Below are 20,000 nucleotides of genomic sequence, written 5' to 3'. Positions count from 1 at the left end.
ATGTAACAATATTTTTACCGCGAAATGTAACAAGCAAAATGTTACAGCCTTGAAATAACTGAGAGACTAAGACATGAGCCTTGTAGATAAAGTGTAAATTGTCTGGTGGTTACGAAAACCGTTTATTTATAAAGTTTTCTTATAATGTCAAATAGACTTACAAAGGTCGTAAAACAGGTGATAAGGGTTACAAGTCATGTATAACCTTGGAAAAGCAGTATGAACAATAACAACAACGCTAACTTATTAAACATAACGTATGGAAAACATCCCAAGCTATGCGAAAATAATATGACTAGAAATGTGAACAATAACACAGTAGGAAACACGCACCAATCATTAATTGAAATGCAAGTTAAAAGTAAAAGTTAAGAAAGGTAATCTTTCAAAAGAAAATTTTGAACGTAGTAAATAAGATAGATATGAAATTTCTCATTTCTTACCGGACTTCCAGTAAATGTGAGAAATTTCATACCAACCCAGTCCTGCTGCCTTAAAACTTAACCATGCCGAGGCCCATTTAACACTGTTGATTATCTCACGCAGTCGGATGACTGCTCCGCTACACTTTCCTTTTATAGCCATGATTTTTCTCATGCTAACAAAAAAATATTCGCGCAAGGGAAAATTAAATGAAAAAAAATTCATGCACGCCAATTAACCCTAAAAAATATTCATGCTATGGCCTAAAATTTTCATACAAAGAATCTGATAACGAAAAAAATTCCTGCGGCTCGAAAATTCCCCACCCCCAAACCAATGGTCCGTCCCTAAGTTAACCTGAAGTAAAGAAGTATCGGTTGTGTATGAAGCTTTATTTTACTCGAAGTAATTAAAGTTTACTTGTCTTGAAATATTTCTTAGCTTGTTTAGGCTCTAGTGTAAAGACTACTATGGAGTAAAATGGCTAAGGGCAAAAACATACCTCAAATATTAGCCCAGTAAAGGTGAGGGCACAAAAAACGCCAAAACAAAATTATATATATTAATGTATAAACTTGACAATAATACGTATCAGAGGGGTAGGGAAAAGGGGAGGAGGTGGGTAAAAACAGACAGCGTCGGATAAAAACAAAGCGTCTTCACTCGATGAAAGTGTGAAAAGAATGGTCAGTCATCGATACTCCCCTCGATTTCATACGGGCTCAACTCCCTAGAGGGAGTATGCTAAAAATGTACCATCCTAACCCATCTAATACCTCCCGGATGTTGTAACGCCAACTTTCTTTTCAGCGTCACACATATGTGCAGAAAGATGTACTAAACAACAATTCGTTCGACTGTTTCAGGATTTAGTTACTATTATCGTAAAACGTTTTGTAAGTCTATTTGACATTATAAGAAAACTTTATAAATAAACTGTTTTTGTAATCACCAGACAATTTACACTTTATCTACAAGGCTCATGTTCAAGTCTCTAAGTTTTTTCAAGGCTGTTACATTTTGCTTGTTACATTTCGCGTTAAAAATATTGTTTCATTTTGCGTCAAAAAGTTGTTACATTTCGCGTTAAAAAGTTGTTACATTTTGGGTCAAAAGTTGTTACATTTCAGGTTAATGTTACATTTTGCGTCAAAAGTTGTTACATTTCGCGTTAATGTTACATTTTGCGTCAAAAGTTGTTACATTTCGCGTTAATGTTACATTTTGCGTCAATTGTTACATTTTGCGGCGTAACGTGTACGAAGAATTTGACATATATTGTACTCACAAGGTCTTATCATAAATTTCTTTGCAACTTGACTTCCTACCACTTGTAAAAAAAATCATTGACAATGCGTCATTCCGTCATTCATTCTTTCATGAAGGACAGTGCGCATGGCCATCGAGCGAGTACGTCGGGCTTTTTTGCGCTCTTCAAGTAGTTAGTTCTGATCTCTTTAATTCAATCTCTACCAACCAAAATTTTCAAAGCAAAAGAAAACGAGAGTTTTTGACCTAATTACACAATTTCTGTTAAACCTGATTCACCCCTGATTCACGTAAACCCGAGCCTAAATCTTGAAGTGCTCGGTGGTATATTTAAATAACTAAGATAGTACGCGCGCTGTAATTGGTTAAAAATTAAATGGTTTATTGTGCCGGTAAACTCATAGAAATCGTACAGTTATTTTATAAAAGCAAGAGACCACACTTTGTATGGGTTTACTGGCGTGATAACCCACTTGGGATGTTAGGAGAACACGAGAAAAGCTTGTAAATCACTCGCCTTCGGCTCGTGATTTACAAGCTTTCTCATGTTCTCCCAACATCCCGCGTGGGTTATCACGCCGCTAAACCCATTGAAAGTGTGGTCTAGTGCTTAAGTACATTTTAATATTTATGTTCAAGTACACGTTCGGAATGCCCTTCCCTGAAAGCACACCTAAAAGATCCTTTAGTGTTACGGCACAATGAACCGGTGGCGTTACAGTTGTGTTTTACTGTCTCACACTCGTTTCTGTCTGCAAATTAAGAGTTAATGCTGAATTATCAAACCGTAGATCTGTTAAGCATCATAATATGCCGTACACATTCCTATTTTGTCGATGCTTTTATCATTTCAACCTGATTCACCCCACGTAAACCCGAGAAAAGAAGAAGAAAGTATACATTTCAATAAGCATATCTTGAAGTGCTCGGTGGTATATTTACCTGTACATATATCTTCATATCCACTTTTGCAAACACACTTGTAAGATCCTTCATTGTTTTTGCACTGTGAAATATCGCGGTCACATAGGTGGTTTCCAGTCTCACACTCGTTTATGTCTGCAATCAAGAGTTAATGATGAATAATCAACTGACTTTGTTCGATTTTAATGTAGACTCTGTTTTACATGTTGCACACTTAGAAAGCTTTCGCTGGTGGAGTTTAGCCTACGAAAAGAAAATTTTGGCGGCTCGAGCACGCAAAGCCAGCGAGAATAATAGGGCTAGGAAATGCACGCGCCAAAATGTTCCTCGAACTCGCACATGTGAGCCTGCGGTTTGCATGCTACGGGGATCTGGAGGCTGCAACTACAGTCGAACCTGTATGAAGCGGCACCGTATTAAGCGGTCACCCTCTATTAAGCGGTCAGTTTTCAAAGTTCCGAAAATTACTTCTCCTGATGTACTGTAATTTCGACCTCTATTAAGCGGTCGCGGTCACCATTTGCGAAGTCCCAACGAGACTTTTTCTATTGTGTTAACCTGTATTAAACGGTCACACGGTGTTCATACAGTTTCAAATAATGTACAACAATTGATTTCCTTGTTTATTTTCGCAAACCATTAAAACGCCGGAAATGAATGTTTCTATTTGAGATCAAACGTCTGTTCTGATCAGCACTGGAGATCTAATTCTTTGAACTGTATTTCTTGCAACCTGCATTAGGCGGTCACCCTGTATTAAGCGGTCAGTTAACCATTCCCCGAGGGTGACCACTCAATACAGGTTCGACTGTAACACCAACATTTATCGTGGACACGACCTGTGGGGTGTTTATTGGTGATGGGGAAACTAATCTTGGTAAGCTATAATTGTTATGTGGTGTGGGTATTGTTCAGTGTCTTTTTAATCTTTTGTATTACGATATTTTGTGATTGCACCTGTCCACAACACCAAGAAACTACCGCTCTGTGACATAACACGACTAAATATGAAACCGGTTTCCAGCTTTCTGATTGGCTCTAATCTTTATGGTATGGAATAGCATAAAACTAAAGATGAAATCCTGTTAGTTTAAGCTCCGTATGGTTTGCTACCTGTACAGTTAACACCATCCCCAGAATATCCTGGCTTACAAGTACAAGTAAAGGAACGCTTGGTGTTGGTGCAGTATGCATCATCGTGGCAGTTATGTAGTCCTGTTTTACACTCATCTACAAATCAGCAAGTGGAAGTTAGGTAAGAATTTGATGTAAAGTAATCCACCGACAAAGTCAGTTTTCAGTATCAGCCGATCAAGAGTTGTTTAAATGGTTCATTTGCAACAGTTCAACTGAGTTCAAATTATTATAATCTATGAATACTCTTGTTTAATGTCACCAACCACTGCGTGATTTACTAAACAAGTTTGTTAAATGACTTGGAACGTTAGTCTCAAAACTTCAATCAAGAAACTTTGCACCCCTAAGGACGCATCGTATAGTGCTGCCAGGCCGTACACTCAGGGGCACCCAATGGATCTGTTCCTCAAAATATCTGTTCTTCAGGCCAATTTTTGCTGGCTGGGAGATGTGGAAGAAATAATATGTCCTTGGAAGGAAAGTGTTGCTAAGAAAAAAATGTATCTGAGGGGATTTGATGTTTAGAATAGTTACTATGTGTTATGGGTCAGAAACCCCTCCCTCACCTCCCCCCCCCCCCCCCCCAAATTTATTTGGGCACACAGTTCAATTTTTCTCAGTGATACCATCTCCATACGCATGCCGTGGGAGAACTGTTTTGCAGTTCCCAACCAACAGCTACCACTTGTTTACGGTGGAGCTGGCGCTTAAAGCAGTGCTTGCACTCGCCTCGGCAGTAAATGGTCTTTGATAAGCCAGCAAACCCCCGCTAATTGACCCAACGGCTATGCCAAGCGGATGAGCCCCAATAAGGGCGAACCAGCTGTCCATGGCTGCCACTGCTTGGGTGATATGGTTGTGCGCATACATAAGGTACTGGCCATAACGCAGTGATGGTACGAGTGCTTCAGTGCAGTTAATTGGTATTGTTATAAATTTAGCCCTCTTATATTACTTCTCCGCTATAACTGAAGCTGTTCTTCGTGAAGTTAGTTCCCACTCAGTTTGTTAACAGAGTCCCTTAGGGAGTAGCGCGTTTCACATCGCTTAACAATTTAGAGGATAAATATCCTGGAACAAGATCATTTAAAGACTTGTGAACCATTACGGCTTTTTGTATTTGAAACTGAGTGCTCAAGTCTTTCCAATTAAGTTGTTTAAATAAGCGGTTGGCATAAGCATCATATCTAGAAAAGGTTAGAACACGAGCAGCGCGGTTCTGAAGCTTCTGTAGCCTGTCAAAAAAGTTTTTCCACAATTACCCCCGACAATATCACTGTAATCGAATTGAGATTGAATGAGGAGCATTGTATATACAATGGAGAGTAGGCGTTGGAACAAAAGCTTTGAGGATCTGTCCCTTAAAATCCGGAGTACACCCTCCACTCCCCCCCCCCCCCGGGTATCCGCGCGGGATTTTTTCGTCCCATGAGCGACAACGCTTCCAATGAAGAGAACGAGTTCAGAAATCCATAATTTACATTGTTCTTTGTATAACAAAAACGACCTCAACCCTCCTTAAGTTATCTTTACTTGTACTTAATTATTCATCCCATGGTTTTTTATCACTCACCTAAACAACTGATTTCAATCTCTCTCATGATCTCTTCCATTTCTTCTCTGTTTCTTTCCTGCTCTTTAATTATCTCTTCTTCTTCTTTATTCATCGGAACGGGACATACTGCGAAACAGCAAAACATGCACAACAAATGAACAGTAATTATAACTCCATAAGTAGGTGGAGCATGATCGCCAGGGTGTAGTCCTGAATAGGACTGTGTCGGGTAGTCATCTTCATAGTCAAAGTCGTTTGTTGTTACAGTCGTTTATTGTTAGTCAAATTGTCTCTTGCCTATAAAGTCACTTCTGTTTTTGTCAGTTTTGCTTGAGTCCGCCATAAGTCGTTTGTACCGTGCCTGTTGACTGCGATTCCAGTGGCTTTTGGTCTAATTTAGTAAGCCAGCTTTCTAAAATGAGTGCTAGTTATGGTAGTCTGTAGACTAATGCGTAATACGCGTTGCAGAGTCCCGGTCGATTTTATGTTTCGTCTGTAAATGGTGTTCAGCAATAAGAAGTGTGATTGTTGACATCACCATTTCCTGTCGCTGGATCGTCGCTGTTAAACTGTGACAAAAGACCGATCAAAACGACCCGAGTCTTTATAGCCAATAACAACACGGCTTAACTGACACAAGACCAATCACATCGAGACTTAATTAACCAATCAGGTCAATAACCAGAGTACAATACAGATATCATTATTGACGTTTTTGTACCCGTCGCCGTCGTTGTCGCTTTACAAGCTCCTTATTATAAACCTTCGCCACGGTAGTATAGGAACAGGAATAATTATAATTTTATAACAATAGAAAAATGAAGATAACGATAATCATAATAATAATAATAATAATAGCACGATTTTCTAAGATACAAATTCATTGAAAATCTATTAAGAAAGTAAAACGGAGGATCAGTCTTGAACGAAGGCGTTTGGCTCGTTTTGAAGTCTTGATGGCACATTTTTTATGTGTAAAAATCATTATTTCATTTGTTTTTTTACTTCAGAATGATTTTTTTGACAGCTTTCTGTATATGAAACAACAACAGGGTGCTTAAACATAATGCCTACAATCAGGTGCGCAATAAAATTTTGGTCCTGATGTCATTAGTCATTACCTCCATAGTTTAGAACTTCCTGTGGCATCATCACAGCTGGGAACATGATAAAGGAGCTGATAACTATCAATGTTGTCATGTCAGCCATCGTCCAAGCTTGTAAAAATAAAATATATTGAATAATATTCATTGACATATAAAAATGAATTTCGTTGGTGAAGGAGAACCGATGCATAAACACGAGTCGGGGTGGGATGTGGAGGCCCTGGAAATTGCCGTGGGGCTGTGCGCCGTAATATAATTCCTAAATCCTTTACCCTATTTCACACAAACAAATTTGACTTTCCTTACTCTGTTCTATTTCAGGTTAAAACTGAGGATAAATTCTCTCACCCATTTTCAGACCAAAAGGGATATATAGCTATACAGATTATATACATACCTAACGGGCATAGCTATAAAATAATAGGGATAACTATATGATCCTATCAGTAAGTTAATATATTTAATATTAACCCGGGGACAACTTAGATAAAGAAGTACCTTCAGGGAATATATTCGATCGCAGACCATGTTCTTGAGTTTATTGAATTGCACCAAAATCAATGTCAAAAGCCCTGCATTCAAGCTTACTAAGAAACAGTTGAAACTGCGATTCAAGAACAACTAAAAAACGAAATATAAGACAGTTTTTTTATCTTACTGATATTGATGTATTTTTAGAAAAAGATCCAAGCAGCTGCAGGCTCAAATACGTTTGATGTTACTACAATTTTCAGAGCTATTTCCAGTCAATAACTCCGTTTATTCAATTATTACATAAAATGTTTCGTCCCATAGATGCGAAAACCGTGAAACAGAGAAATCAAAATCTAGGCTAACTATAAGTACTAGGTAAACCTACTGATCCACCAGGTATGCAGTGTAGCTGAGTGTATTAGGTCAGACTGAACCCAAGTCTCTCGTTATGCAGATTATTACTATTGATACATCAGTAGAGTCTGCTAACTTACATGTTGTTGCCATAAACTTTCAATGATTTTTGTTCTGTATTCAAAACAAAAATTCCGCGCAATACCCGGTGGTTTTCGTTTATTTTATAGAGGGAGTGCAAAATTATTGTCAGTAATGAAGAAACAAGTGTTTTTCTCTGTCAAAAATGGCTAAAATCAGCACTTTCCGAACGCAATCCAATAACGAACTGAACAGTCTCTGAGAACCGAGAAAAATGCGATAAAATAGTAATAATATTACACAAAAATTTTAAGTGAAATTCTGAATGGACAGAGTCATAAATACGAGTGTTTTTATGTACCAACTCTTGAGCGATGAACCGGCCAAATAACAGAAATAAAGGGTGGTCTACAAGGAGATAAGGGATAACCTTGCAGCCGTATTTAAAAACCAACAAAGGTGAAGTTTATTTGCTGGCTCTTCCTCAGTGGTATACATGCATGCTACATGAAATAAACAAAAACTAGACAATTGATGCGCTTGAAACATTGTGTAATATAACAGACAGTTACTGGATCGAATTAGAAGAAAACAAAATTTCTGAGGACATAGTCGTAAATAGAGAAGTGCTTCTATATATGAACCAACTCTTGAAAGCGATGAATCGGCCATATAAAGGTGCTCTATATTGGGATAACCTTGCAGTCTAGATAGCAACAAAGAAAATATATTTACTGACTCGTATTTGCGACGGTCAAAAAAGAAAAAAGAAAAGAACTTAAAAAAAGGAAATATGCCAACCGATGCGTAATTTGAAACACCAAATTGATGATTGGTCCGTTTCGATCCTATATCATATGGTGATCCTCATTGAAAACGACTATTTTAACAAGACTCAGGAGCACCCAGCGACTATATTCTGTAAAATAACTGTTGGATGGAGAAAATATTGCCTAGAAATCTCTAAAGCTTGAGAAGAGCTAAAAATGTCTGGATAACCGTTCCATGTTTTCACACTTTAATATCAAGATATTACGGAGCATGATAAATGAAATTGTCCCGATCTGCAGGCTTCTGCTGGTAAATCCGCAACCATCGAAGCAGGAAAAGGTCAATTTCGGCAGCTCGAAGGTTAAAACCGTCTAAACCTAACGCTAAGGGAATTTAAAATGTAAGTGAAAAAATACAGTGAAGGCTTTCAAAGTTGACCGTCACAACCTGCAAATTCCTATTCCTCATGACGAGAGACTGATAAAGAATTCTCATTTCTAATCTCATGCTCCGCCATTTTTTAAACAGTTAACTATACTTCAATTCTTATATTTCGCTTCTATAGACGGATATTTTTATTATATTCTTTATGATTTTTTTGAATCATAAGCTGCCTGAAGTATATTTGAAAGTTATTTTAAGCCTGTTTCTAAGATTCATTTCTTTTATATTAGAGGTGCCCACTCAAATTATATTTGTCCCAAATTATGGCGAATTTTCTGTTCGCTTTACTGGAAATGCTCAGTCGTTGCTACTGGAAGGAGTGAATAAATAAAAACAGTACCTTTGTAGGAGTCAATTTAAAGGGAAATTAAGCCGACTATTACAACTGTCAAACTATCTTTGATATACCTCTGGCGCTTTTGATCATTTTAATGTTTAAAGGCGCTATATTAAGTGAATAAATTATTATTATTATTATTGTTATTATTATTATTATCTTTTATTGTTTCTATTGTCTAGAGGTGCCCACTCAAATTATATTTGTCCCAAATTATGGCGAATTTTCTGTTCGCTTTACTGGAAATGCTCAGTCGTTGCTACTGGAAGGAGTGAATAAATAAAAACAGTACCTTTGTAGGAGTCAATTTAAAGGGAAATTAAGCCGACTATTACAACTGTCAAACTATCTTTGATATACCTCTGGCGCTTTTGATCATTTTAATGTTTAAAGGCGCTATATTAAGTGAATAAATTATTATTATTATTATTATTATTATTATTATTATTATTATTATTATTATTATTATTATTATTATCTTTTATTGTTTCTATTGTCTACATGCATGTCTCACGAAATGCAAATACTCATTGTTTTCATTAATTTCTGTTTCTTTCATTGAAAAGAGAAATAAACCTGACTTGACCCGATACGACTTCACTCACTCAAACTTAACCACTCGCAATTCTAATTCACTGATGAGCCGTGACGTACCTTACATAAAAGTAAATACTCCAATGTTGTTTGGCTTTACAAAGGTAACTCACAATTTCAAATGACCACTTTCACCCAAAGTTAAAATGGCCCCGTCAGTCCAAGACGCAAATTCAACTCATTCTCTAGCAATTTAGAACTTGTTAGCCTGAGTACTAAGGATTAAGCATTTCTGGGAGCAAAAGCGAGCTAGAGAGAAGCGGAAAAGGTATTTTAACTCCTGACCCGAACAGGTGAATATTTCACATACGGCGCACTTGTGGCCGTTGGACATGAAGATGTCCTCTGTCAGGATGATCAAAATTGATAAATGATTACGAAATACTGTACTTTCAAACATCTCTATGTGCCATTCTTGTTAAAAAGTCAGTTTATATCGTACGCACCTCAAATTTTTCAGCTCCTTTGATCGGTTGTATCTTTACCAACTTTTGGCGTCAAAAAGCTTCTTAATTCTGAGCAAACTTGTCTAGGTAGGTTGCCAATGAAGATGTTTTATAAATTACGTGAATGTTTTGCTCAATAAAGCAAATAAAATTTATAGCAATTAAAACTCAAAGATAACGTTCAACACAGGATATGTTTAAATATGTTCTCAGGAACGTCAAAGAGCCCCATATTAGAACAATAAGAGACATTGCTGAGAAACTTAAACGCAAAAATTCAATAATGTTTGTCAGACTGGTAGCGCGCAGTTAATTTTAATTTATATCAAGCCATTTTTTCGGTAAGAATTAGGACGCTGAAAACTTTGCATTGCATGACCAAGAGCTCTGCGTGGCGGCGCACTTGTTTGCTGAGGAGATGAACACAGAGTCGGATTTGGTTGGAGAAAATTATCGCTTATATATTGATAAGATGTTTGACCAAAAACAGCGGGCAATAATCTCGTATTTCAGTATTGTATTACTGACGTTGGCACTACGGAGTACCATTTAAAAACGCCAACATATCTATTTGTAGTTATTACTCCATTTTTTCCGATCCTGTCCATAAATTGTTAAATTCTGCCATCTGGTCGCAAAGAGACAATTGCAGTTTGCTTGAACAAACACATAGTTTATTAAACTTATATGATTGATGTGTTATGGTCAAGTTAACGGCAACGCGATCAGAATTTCTTATCTTGTTTTCCCTTTTTCTTTTTAACTCCCTTCCCTTTTCTAGGCACGACACGCTTGTCCTGTTCTGTTATATGATCTCTTGACTCATATTTCTTTAATGAATGACGATGATCGCTCGCTCGAGCCTCGCTGATCGAGCCCTTTTTAGATCTCTCTTGGTTTAGCAGTTTCCAGGTGCCGGACACCGTTTGTTCAATGACGAGTAACATATCAAAGGAAAAGTCCAGGGGCATAGCTATGGAGGGGGGGGGGGGTCCTGGAGTGCCCATGACCCCCCCTTGGTAGGCCTTCTTTTGAGCAAACAACCTACAATATTCAGGTGGCGAAAACGCCATGACAATATCTTGGCCGTAAAAGCCATTGTTGAAAAGCCCACTTTTTTAAAATTTGTTTTTTTGTAAAGTATTTTCGTCAACGGCTCTTGTCTTTAGGTAATATGGGCCTTCATGCCGCGATAATAGGGAGAGCAGCGGTATAAACCATATATAGTCGGCGATCCCCGGAAGGTGTCCCTGTCTGTGACCCCCCTTTGTGAAAAATCCTGGCTAAGACCCTCAAGTCCATTAGAGAGTTTTAGATTCACCTTTACGGAAAACAGCAACGTCAATTTGTACCACATGACGAAGTTCTCTCTCTACTTGTCGTTTACTGTTTATAATACAAAAACCAGTAGCTAATTCATGCTAGATTCATCCATATGAAGTATTTCTGCTCATTTCTAAATATGAGAAATTGTCACCTTGCATTCGCCGTATGGCGACTTTACCGTAAACGTGAATCTAAGGCTATGTTGACACTATACTGGAAAGCTTAAAACTTAAAAGCTACCCAGTATGATATGAACACATATGCGATATGTGACTCTCCACTTTAGAGATCGACGCGGCACAGCTTCGCTCCGTTTGCACAGAAATCGCGCCGAAATCACCGTTCTTACGTGTAAACAGAAGCTCTATCCGGTATGGTTTTCGTGCAGGCGCAAAAGCTGTCCAGTATAGTGTCAACATTTTCTAAAACTCACTAATATTATCACGCTTTTTAAAAGTCGGTTCCAGCACCAGTTTTGAGGATCGCCGAAGAGAAGAGAGTTCCCAAACCAACACCTCAAAAATTTGAAAAAAAAGGGTTAGAGAGACGAAGTTGTATTGGAATATACCAATGAAATGTCGATCTTAAGGAAGAAAAGCCACTGGACTTTGGATGTTTTTTATCTGCACATGGATGGATTGTTTTCAATTAGGATAAAAGTCAGTTATAACGCGGAAATTTTCTTAATGCGTTATCGGCTTATTCATGATTGGTTGCTTATTTTGACGCTATTGTGGTTTTGGCTTTTTTTTCATGAGGTGATTGAACAGTATGGTAAACTAACGTCATTTTTATGCGTCTGTCCTGTTGCCGTTGATAAACTGCGTCATAAACTTTCACAATGTTACGACGAAATGTAACATCTTCAAGAAAACACCACGCCCAAAGAAGTGACGTCATTTTAGAAACAAGAATCAAAGAGAGGAAAATTAATCTCACGTCAATGGAAAAGATTACCCAAGCAAAATTCAAACAATTTCTGAATTTTATATTCTACAAATGAGGTAAATATTATTTTATAAGTAAGGTTATTGTCGTCAGCAACATTGGCAAAGATGCTTGAGATAGCGTGTCAGCGATAACTAGGGTGAAGCCCTTGCGATCCTCTACCCTGAAGCTATACAGCATGCTTTGCAGACGACGGGGAGCAAGTGCAAGGGAACGTTTGAACATCGCCTCCAAGGGCTTATGATTGGTATGTACTGTGATGTCTCCTTTGCAAAAAACAATTGATCGAACTCCTTAAAGACATGGATGATAGTCAGGGTCTCTTTCTCAATCAATTTTATGTGTATTTCTGTTTTGTGGGCTCGCAGTAGAGAACTCAAACTGTACGCAACTGTTTGTCACTCAATTTAAGAAATGTTTGGTGACACTAGATTCGATTATCCCAGTGCTATTTAATCCCCGGGTGGACGGCCCGGCGCAATTTCCACTCTTCCTTTTCTCCAGCGTTAATTTACAGGTTAGGAATTTTTATTACAGCAATGGTTATGTCCTGATGCCCTTTTTACTGTCAGCTCTCTTCAGCTATAAACAGTAAGGGGTTAAAGCAGTATGCCCAGCCTTTACCCATAGGAATAACTTTTATCGGGATCAAGCACGTTCCCTACATTTTCTTGTAAACAAACCCTCATTAATACGGCAAAACTTTTTTGGCCCATTGATGACCATGATAACGGGGTTCCACTGTAGTTTCTTGGTGTTGACAACAAGTGCAATCCCCTAATGACATAAACACAAAAGATGGAAAAGCCACTAAATAATACCCACACCAAAAACAGGAGCAAACCAACAATACTTTTAGCAACACCAAGAAGCACTCTTAATTCCTTTTCTACAGACCTGCACATTTAACATGCTTTCCTTTTGCTAGGGGTCATTTTTCAGTACTGGAGTCAGAGAAGTACCCGCGCAGACGTGGTAAGGCAGTAAAATGGAAAACTTGAAGAACACAGAGTTCAGACAAGATTCCAATTTGAGAGCTAAAAAGGTAGGTAAAATACATGTACATTATTTTGTTAATGCTTGCAGTGCAAATATTTTTACTGTGTAGTTTAAGTCATCCACTTAGTGATTTATTTAGCCTGTCCTGCAACAGAGCTGTGCTTTGGCAGTGCCTGGTGGCCCCTGTTGTATTACTGTTGCTCTTGGGCGACAAGGAAGTCTTAGTTTGTTCAAACACATTCATCCTGGGTACCTGGATCTTTCAGGTTAAGGGCACAAAGCTCTTTCATTTTTTAAGAACACAACACGTTTTGCATGTTTGTCTAATGCATACATAATCAATGATTGTTATAGAATGCACTAGGGCCACATCTTACCCCCTTTGACATTTTTAATGTTAACAGTGCCCTTTCCATTCATATGCAAGGTTTGATTGTAGTGTAAATTGCTCAGAGTAGAGAGCAAGAACCAAATCTAAAGATTCAAAATAGTTAGGGTGACTATTTTGCCAGACTAAACTGTTGCTGAAGAACAAAGTAAATGTTAATTAAATGTTTATCATAGTAGTCATGCCACTGTGACTAAATAAGTTTTTTTTGGTGTTCAGAAATTGATGAATCGCACAGATGTGTTGGACAAGGCACAACTTTCTCCAGATGACAAAGCCAAAATAAAGGCTTTATTAGACCTACACAATGCTATCTAATTTATGTCTTTGGAGGAGAGTGAAGACAATGAAGAGAGGGCCAATGATCCACCACCCAGGCACATCAGGCCACTATGCTCAGAGAGGTCAAAGTTAAGAAACATCAATGCTGTTCTTGACGCCTTTTGTGAGGCTTGCATGTCAAAGAGGCAAAGAAAGAACAGCCGGGAAAATAACCAGAGAGGTTGATAAATACTTGTCAGACAGACCAGTACCAAATAACTGCCCTTCATGGGCAGGATGCCAATAATACCAAAGTAACAAATATTGCTACAGTGATCGCTACTATGGCAACTGGGAGTAAAAAGTCCAAAAATGACGGCGTGCGCGTGATGTCCAGTAAAATAATGACCTTTAGCCGAAGCACAAAATGTGATGGCATAGTCGCTTCTACATGAGTATAAAATTCTACTTTTCCCGGGTTTAAAACCTATCCTTTTTCTTTTTCTCTTAATCAAGAACGTATTTGACACTTCTAGTTCATTGGGCAGTAATTCAGTCTTCCCTGCGTTTTACTAACAACGAAACCTAATGAGCGAAAAGCCCTGTAGTGACTTTTGGGTGCCACTTGCATAAAGTTGAAATTTGACGGGCAACAGTAACATACTCTCTTCAGGACTGCAACCACGACCACCATAGTAGAGGTCACTGTAGCAATTTGCTTAAAGTCCCTAACGTATTATTGTGCCTTTAGTCAGGATGATCCTGTGATGATCAACTCTAACTAAATTGCACAATCTTATTGGAAAGGTGATAAGAGTTTTATTCTAAAAGTCAATCTTTACTCGACTGTGTTCATTAAAATTGCTGAAATTACAGGACAGTCAATGGATTATCCTAAAACTGTAAAACAGGGAGTGTAAGATAGATACATTGTGAAAGTGAGTCGCTTGTTAAAAGTGTGCAGTTTGTATGCCACAGCCAGGTCTAAGTTGTAGCCATGCACTTGGCGACAATAAGTGAGATACATGTGTAGAGATGTTGGCTTATACATTTGTATATAAAGCCTATGGCTAGTTTTGTTTGCATCACTATCGTCGTTGTAGCATCAGTCTGATACTTCCCAATAATGGCCTCTCATCAGTTTGTATAGGCTTTAACAATAATTTTTGGGGATGATCCACCAAGTACTGGTACTTGCTAATAAGAATTAAGGCAGCAGTTTAGATTTCCTAATGGGATTTTATGCAGTCTTACATGTAACTAAGTAACACTTTTATTTGTAATATTCTTCTTATTAGATTATGTAATAATTTTGCCCTGAACTACTTCTTGGAGTTATTTTGGAATGGAAATGCACGATACTTATAATAATGTCAAACCTCTTTAATACGGACACCAAAGGGACAGAACCAAGTGTCCACTTTACAGAGGTGTCTGTATTATAGAGGTAGGGAATGCATGATTTTTGGCTTTTCTGGGACCAAACGAACTGTCCGTCGTATAGAAGTGTCCATAAGAAGAGGTTAGACTGTATAATAATTACGTTAATCTAATCATTTGTCTTTTGAATAAAATAATATGTGCATAGTGCTGAACATACAGTCCCGGTTTGGTATCTTTGCTCCATTATGTAGTAATCGATTTGGGACAACGTACAATAAGAGAGGGAGTAAATGGTAACCTTAACGACAGAGAAAATTGGTTTAAATGAACGTTTAGTTTCTGCTAGTTTCAAGGCAAACGCTAACTTTGAAAAATTTTATCCCCATTGAGAAAATCGACTTAAACGTATATTTCTACATTTCTTTGCGACAACAAGGATTCGCGGCAAATACTCTCGTGCACGACGTATTTTGTACTGGATGTGTGAAGAAGAAGTAAATTTACTATTTTGCTTCCCGTGCAAATTAATGATGAGCAAGAATTTTGATTGGATCAAACACGATCAAAGCGAAGCAAAAATCGTATTTGCCATCCCTGTAAATTCATCCTTTCAGGCATTAAATTTACGCTTTTTCCTAGCATTTACTGCCCCTGTAAAGTTGTCAAATGTGGATTTTTTGTCACATTTGCCACTCGGCGCAAATACGTAGTGAACGATATTTTTCACCGTCTTTGCTTCAAATGTAATTACTGTGCAAATATAACGTTTGCGTAGTATTTGCTACTTGGTAAATATAAAGTGTTGACCGCCTATGCTTTACTTACAAATGTGATGCAAAAATGGGGTTTGCATTGCGGGTAAATGTAATCAAAACGACGTGCAGCGGAATGTTTGCTACAATTGTAAATTCATGTTTCGGTGCAGCAGATTTATCTATTTACCACATTTTTAGTTCATGTTAAATCTGATGCAAATGTGCAGTTTTTCTTCTCATTTGCTTTGGACTGTAAAGATTGAGTAAATGCGGTATTTACCATCTTTGCTTCGCGTGCAAATATTATCCAACGATGGAATTTGCCTCGGGGCAAATATAAACAAATTTAATCAAATGTGGTATTTACTTCATATTTGCATTGATTTTGCAGTTGTTGTAAATCCATTTTTTAGTGCAGTGTTATAGATACGAATTCTTCATTCTTTGAGCAAAGGTTTGATAGTTACTATATTTTGAAGGCCACAGTTTAAATTCTTTTTTGGGTATCCGCAATTTTTTCTGTTTTGTTTGTGTGATTTTTTTTGCTTTAATTTGTTTTGATTGTAACATGAGCCTTCTGTTCACCGGTTAACCCCTGTCCTGCCCCCACAAAATCCCCAGTAAACACCCTATCTGCTTTTCTATAAGATTTTTGTGCTGCACATCTTTAGATCAACGAAAAGAAATGTTTTGCCATGACTCAGGGTTAAAACTGCCAACAACGTAGTTATCACCACATACCAAAGGTATCCTCAGGGATTTTTTTTCTGATACTTGTACGTGCTTCAACGGAAAATTTATTTACAAGAGTCATGGCCTACAATGGCCTACAATGATGTGCCAGACAGAATGGCCTGATAGAAGGTGACGGCCGTACGCCCATGAATGATAGAGACATGGGAAAACAGAGAAAAAGTGTTTTTTTTTTAGTAATGCGTTTATTGAACTTAATTTCTACAATTTCTATCTGTTTCTATAAGCGTTGTAAAATCCGATCCATTGATTTTTGTCGGGCGTGAACTGGAACTAACGCGGAGAATATGCATGTTGATATTTGGGATTAAATGGCTAATGGTAGCCTGATGTTGCTAACGTAACTATATAAGTACAAGAAAACTGTTAAAATAGGCATTATGGAACACTTGCTTTGGGTGTAAAGAATCCTTTAGGGTCATTATTTATATCTATCTCCTTTTCATGACACTTTTCGTCAAAGGCTATAAAAACCCGCACCACTTTATGACTCGCTCACACGCGTGACATGGTTTCCCGGAAACTAGTGAAGGTAGCGAGATTTCGATGAGTTGGCAGGCCCTTGTATATCAATAGAAAGCACAAAACACCTTTCGATTGGATCCAGACAGTACTGTTATAGCACGAGACGAGAACAGGAAAAAAGGTGCTAAATGCATAAAAAATGCAACAATGAAACAAATCCGTCTGAGTCAATTAACCAGACATTAATTGATAAATTTAATTACTGCAAGATAAATTTTCACAACAAAATAGGATATTAGAGAGTTTTGTCCCAACACAAGACACAAAAAGAAAAAAGAAAAAAATAAGGGCCAGCTTACTGTAGTCTACCAGTAAAATGGGTATATATTAGTCATCTTCAACAGGCGACACCAGTTCAGTCTGCAGGTTCGTGCGCACTTCAAGAGTATGTCTCTGGTTGTGTTTGGGTTGACTGCGATCTTCGTTTTTCGCATAACCGCAGGGACAGAGGATTTGCAGTTTTTCAGTCCAGGTTTGGGTTTTGTAAATTTGTAATTTGTTCTTGGTAAATTGTAATTTTTAGTTTACCGGCGAAGCACGTGTTTAAATGTGTCCGTGCGTTCAAGATCGAATTGGATTTTGGAAGTGTTGGGTTTTTAAGGAGAGGGGAAAACCGGAGTGCCCGGAGATAAACCCCTCGGAGCAAGGGAGAGAACCAACAGCAAACTCAACCCACATATGGCGTCGACGCCGGGATTTGAATCCAGAGGCGAGTGCTTTCACCACTGCGCCACCGTTGCTTGTTTCTTATCTTCTTCGTTTTTAGTGCTTCGGGTGGAGAAAACAAACGCTCTTCGTCGAGCATGGCTCTAGATTTATATGTGTTATCTGAAAGTTCCCCTTTATCGGACAACAGCCGCTTTCATTTACAGTCAAATCTCGCTACTTACAAAACAGAAGGGAAAGATTCAGTGCCTGCCCTTCCTCAGTCAATTTCGTTGACTTCCTTTAAGACATACATCCCTAAGATGGGCACTTACTTAGTAAGGTTTATTGTATACGAATCCTTCAATCATCAGTTTACGCTAATTTGCGGGAGAAACTGAACGCAGTCTTTCTTTTCTCAGCGATGAAAACACTTTTAAACTCGGGAACGTAAATATTGTTAGGCTTTCTTTCCACTGGTCTTGGTAGATTTTCGCTAACTAGTCCGAATCAATAGTTTAAAAACCCTGTCAGGGTCTATAGCAGTGGTGACAAATTGAACTTACAGCTGGAAGGGTGTTTCAGTGTAACCGATGTTTAATGGCTGTTGCGAATTGATGGGCTGACGAACATTGAGGGAGGACATAAGACGCGCTAACAACTTTACGCTATTAAATGTAACCAGAGTGTCTACATATTTTTCAGATGAACGAAAAGAACAAAGGCCGCCATTAAGGTCAAAGCAAGTTTCGCTCGTGGATTAACTAAATACTTTTAAACTTGGCAGAAAAGATATGATTTCTTAATTTGACGTAATGGCTGATTAGAGCTGGAGAAAATACCTCGAGGTAAATGGCAAAGATATTAGAGAAATGATGGAAAATTCGACAGTTTTAATCCACTACAGTAAAACCCCGCGACTAAGAACCTGGATTCAGTTTAAGAACCTGTCAGGCTAAACTTCGCCAGTTAAGCCCCCTCAATATAAGAACCTGTTTAGCCTAAAATTTGAACAGGTTCCTATTTTCAAAAATCTATGTAAAATTATTTACCCGTGGGCTGAAAAGATAAGCAAACATTCCGAATCCTATTGGAACTTCTTGGGAGACTTAAATACCTTATCACTACAATCGCAATGTAAATGCCAATGTTTACATTCTTAGCTATATTGTATTTTTTTTTCTTCAGAAAATAAGAACCTATTTAAGAACCTAAATACCCTTAACTACCATTTATATAAGAGCCTGTTTAGGCTAACTTGGAAAAATCCAGGTTCTTTAGTCGTGGGGTTTTCGCATCTTAATTTAAGAAGAGAACTTTTTAACTGCAAAGCCCAAAGGGTCGTGAGAGCAAATACCATGAGTTGATTTTAAAATTTGTCTTCAGTTTTGAATAAACCAACTCCTTCTCTCGACATTTTTCCCTTTCTTTGTTGGTTACAAAACATTGATAATAAAACAACAAGTTGTAGAGGTTTGTAATGACGTCTGTATTTTTGTGTGGCTTCACGCCTCTATACATGATCTCTGCCCTCTTGACGAATAAAGTAGACAAAGGATCGGTTTTTAAGGAGCGCATGGAGCGCAGAGAATTTACCGCCTACACCATAAAAATTTGACGAAGGGAAAGCCGAATTGTTTACAGCCCTATATTTACCCGTTCTTTAATTTGACGAAAAGCTAGAGAAGCATACCTCATTGAGAGAGATAAAACTTTTGAACCATTGGGTATAAGAAATATGAAATGTAATACAGTCTTTATTTCTTCTATTTGTTATCATTTATTTATACTATTTTACATTTCTTATTTTTACATTTTAAATTTCTTTCCAATCACTACTTCAACGGTTTTTGTTTTCAACGTTCACTTTTTTCTCATTTAAATTTTCTCGCGTTTTGGTAGTATCATGTTGCACGATATTCCTTAATTTTCAAATTGTAACGTTAAATTGTTAACCTCTTCATTATATGAAGACCCTGAAGAAGGAAGGTTGTGCCTTCCGAGATATTGGTAAAAATATATATATTCCCGACTATAAAATCAGCCTTGCTTCTTTTGTTTTATAGTTTCACGATAGCTTCGCACGATTTTCGTAGTAGTTT

This window comes from Porites lutea, chromosome 7 (assembly GCF_958299795.1).
Source record: "Porites lutea chromosome 7, jaPorLute2.1, whole genome shotgun sequence".
Lineage (NCBI taxonomy): Eukaryota > Metazoa > Cnidaria > Anthozoa > Scleractinia > Poritidae > Porites > Porites lutea.
Note: the sequence above shows the minus strand (reverse complement) of the source record.